The sequence below is a fragment of the Vombatus ursinus genome, unplaced genomic scaffold (genome assembly GCF_900497805.2).
Source record: "Vombatus ursinus unplaced genomic scaffold, bare-nosed wombat genome assembly UNPS02014775.1, whole genome shotgun sequence".
NCBI lineage: Eukaryota > Metazoa > Chordata > Mammalia > Diprotodontia > Vombatidae > Vombatus > Vombatus ursinus.
Window position 1 is genome coordinate 17468792 of NW_020954553.1, and position 4005 is coordinate 17472796.

At 37.4% G+C, this 4005-nt stretch overlaps 1 pseudogene; it reads left to right on the top strand.

The window, feature by feature from the left end:
- The first annotated feature begins 1970 nt into the window (after positions 1-1970).
- LOC114044795 lies at positions 1971-2823 on the top strand (annotated as a pseudogene).
- Positions 2824-4005: the final 1182 nt, after the last annotated feature.

The window sequence follows — 4005 nt, forward strand, 5'->3', positions numbered from 1 at the left end:
AACCAAAGACAGAACTGATGAACTCTGAGTGCAGAAAGAAGTATATTTCTCACTTACTTTATTTTTATTACTTTTTTAAATAACGTGGCTAATATGGAAATATGCTGTGCATGACTTCACACATATAATTGATATAATATTGCTTGCCTTCTCAATGGGTGAAAAGAGAAGGAAAAATTGGGAACTGAAAATTTTTAAAAATAAATGTTTAAATAAATAATGTATATTATATTTTTAAAAGTGGGGGGAATGCTCTCTCCTACATATGGCACTGATCATCTGTCCTCAACCAAGCCTTTCTTAGGGTATATAATTTTGTAACATGAACCCCAGTTTTGGGCATGTTCCCTCCTCAACTCATGTCCCTTACTCTAGGATTCAGGCGAATTTCTTGCATGTAGGAAAAAACTCTCTCTGTCTGTATTGCCATATACGTATTTTGTTTTCCTGATGCTGTGCCTTATAACAATAAAGTTTGTCATCGTATTCTTTTCCTGAGCACTAATTTTCTAGAAATTCTCTAAACCAGGTATTTGCTTTAACCCAAGGGGTGAAGCCAAATAAAACAACAGTTTTTTAAATAGTTAAACCATTTGCTGAAAGGAAGATCTAATCTTAGAGCCAGGATGACCCAAGATTGAATCTTGCTTCTGCTATCTGCTGGCAATGTGACCTTGGGTAAGTCATTTAGTCTCTCATTGCTCCCAGACAACACCCTAAAAAATATGTAAAGCAGTTGCCAATCATCACTGACAAGGGGTTATCTATACCAATGAAATTTTATATTTCCTTTTTTGAAAATGGAAATATTTATAGAAGATTAAGATAAATATCTCCAAAGTGAATATCCCTTTGCAAAAGCAATTCTATACTAATTGAAGCAACTGGTGTGCTTATCACTGGATGCTAACTGCAGGAGTGGGAGTAGGGATAGACCAGAATGAGGACTTGACCCAACAAGCCTTACTGAAAGTCATCTCTGAAAGGGAGATGTAGCTAGCCACCCCCTAGAATTATGAAGGGGAAGTATAACTCATCTAATTCTGGGACAAGAAGTCCAAAGTATCACCACGATTTTATTCATCACAGCCATTAGTTTGGGGATTTGGGGGGGTTTTGTTTTGGTTTTTTTTTTTGGCTATAACATTCCATTCATGTACAATTTGTTGCCATTTGCTAATTAATGTGCATTTTCTTTTTTGAAGTTCTTTGCTACTACGAAACAGTATTACTAGGAATAATTTGATAATGTGTAAGATACAATTTATCTTTTTATCTTTGCCTGTCTCATGATATATGTGTAATAATAAGATCTCTGAGCAACCAGGTATGGGGAGAAAAGGTCATTCATTTCTCATCATAATTCCACATTGTTTTCCACAATGGGAGACCGTTGCAAAACTCTACCCCCAGTGTATTGGCTTTCCTCTTTCCACAGTACATCTAGCATTAACTTTTCCCGTCTTTTATAATCATTCTCAATTTGATTGGTTTGAGGTAAAATTTAAGAGTTGTTCTAATTAGAATTTTGCTTATTTTTAAGAACAGGATTTTTGTAGATTTTTTTTCAAAATCACCTAGATTTCTGCCTGTTATATTACCTCCTCTCCCATCTCAGAAAATCATCTCCTGTAACAAAAATGTTTTTAAGGAAAAAGAAGAGAGAGCTATGGCCACAGAGGGAGCGGCGGCGGCGCTGGGAGGGAGGATTAGGACGAGGCGTTCCCCCCGCCGGGCCCTCTGCACTACCTCAGGCGCCAGGGGCGTTCCGAGCCGAGCCCCTCTAGCTCCTCAGTCCCCGGCTGCCGTTTCCTAGGCCGGCCTGAGAATAATGATTCTCCACATTCCATACTTTATTTAAGTAAGAATTTATGCTCTTTAATTTCCTGTCTGTGCCATTGGGCTCATCGAACACAGAATTTTGAAATCGCAGCTACAGAACCAGCCAAAGTCTCATTCTTGCCTTAACAATGTTCCAGAGGTTGAATAAATAGTATGTTTGTGGGTGAAATAAAGAACTCTTCAAGCAAAGAACCAGAATTTAGTGAAAAAGAAGATGATGAATGGATTCTTGTTGCCTTCATAGACACTAATTTTTCAACAGAAGTAGAAGAGGAAGACGTCAGTGAAGAATCACCTACCGAGCATCCTGCAGTTTTTTTCCTGTTCACCAGCTTCCTTGGAATGTTTAACTGATACTAGTGAATCTTGCTTCGTCCAGTTTGAGGCCTGTCCTAAGGAGGAGAGTTGGGTTATTACCCCTCCCCATGCTTTACTGCAGGTGGATTAACCACTATCAAGGTGGAAACCAGTCCTTTGGAAAACCTTCTAATTGAACATCCCAGCATGTCCGTTTATAATTGCTCCAGAAATCTTAATGAGTGCAACTGTGAGACTGATGAATTTCATAATCTGAGCAGTCCTAGGCCTGGAGGTGGTGAAGGGGAAGTAGAAGGAGGAAAAATTTCAAACCCAGCAGCCATCCCTCTCTCAGACTTTCTTCTGACTGCAGTGTCCTAGTAAGGGAAAAACCCCGATTGGAGGATGGCGGTGGAAAGAATTGAAGTACGGAATGAAGTGGGGCAACATGTTCATTACTATGTTGCAGCTCTTCCTGCTCAATCAACTTTTCTGGAACAAATCAAGAGCTTTAGTCCCACTCAGTGGATAAAGGAACATGGTGAAAGACATTCTCTGAACAGAAATAGCCTACATCGCCAAAATCTTACCAGGAATTGCCATTCTCGGCAGATCAAGCACAATGGGTGGGTTGTTCACCAGCGTTGCAGCGTCAGTACAATTGCTAAGGATTCCAAGTCTTAATCATATCAAATTGTTGGTATATTGCTCTTGGTTTTATATGTGAGAGTGCAGATGACTGTGATGTGCATACATGCGCTCAAGTAACAAAGGTGTAGTGTGCAGCTTGACTGATGATCAATCATTTAAATAGAATTGTTTCTCTAGATAATTTTTTTAAAAAAAAAATTACATTCTGTGTATCATATCATACAATGCCTTGCTCTTCAGAGTTAACTTTTTTCCTGAACTTTTTCAGAATGTTTTAGAAACAGTATGATTGTAGTGTTTAGTATTTTGGGAATGTCTTTGACTCAACTAAGTTATGTGAGTTAGTTGGCATTAAGGACATTTCTTACTGAGTGATGGAATAGTCAGGCTTCAGCTGAATTTTTTTTTCTTTCTTTCTTTTTTGTATTAATCAAAAGTTTGAGTAAACAAAATTTCTCAGAGTCAGTCACACACTTTAATGACCAGTACCTGATAATCTTTTCTGTATATAATGAATACATTTTTTTTACACACTAACAAGCATTAAAAGGCAGTGGTTGCCATGGACATAGTGGAATCATGGCTGAACTTTCTATTGAAAGAGAACTTGATATTTTACTATTTCCTCATCAGTCATCCAGTTAATTTTGATATATCAGGTACACTTCGTTCATAGATAGGAATTAGCTATCTTTCTGATAATTACAATGATGTAGTACAAATATTACAGGTTATTGTGGGACAGAAATACCTATTTCATTTAGTAAAATTAAAAGCAGATCTGTGGTTTATACTTAGAAGTGTTCATTTATGAAAAATGCTCATTTGTTCCAGTGTTTTGATTACTTAGGGCTTTTCTTTTTCCCTATTGGTTAGTTACTGAATTAGAAAATAGTCATTATTATTACATAGAAATACAGCCTCTTCACTTTACACAATGAGAAGCACAAGTCTTTATTTCCAGTCTAGGAATAGAATTATTAATTCTGCTTTTCCACCGTTGAGCCTATGCTGATAAGTGGTGCATGGATTGACCCCTGATAAACACTGCTTCCAGACCAAAATTGTCTTGAATAAAGATTAGTAGCAGCTGGGGTTTTCTTGATTTTTGGTTCTTGCTCTATGGACTAAATTTTCTGTTTCAGTCAAAATCTCCTCTGTTTTCCTCGGTTCAATAGTTGAATAAAAATACCTACCTCAGAGGAGTGTTGTGAG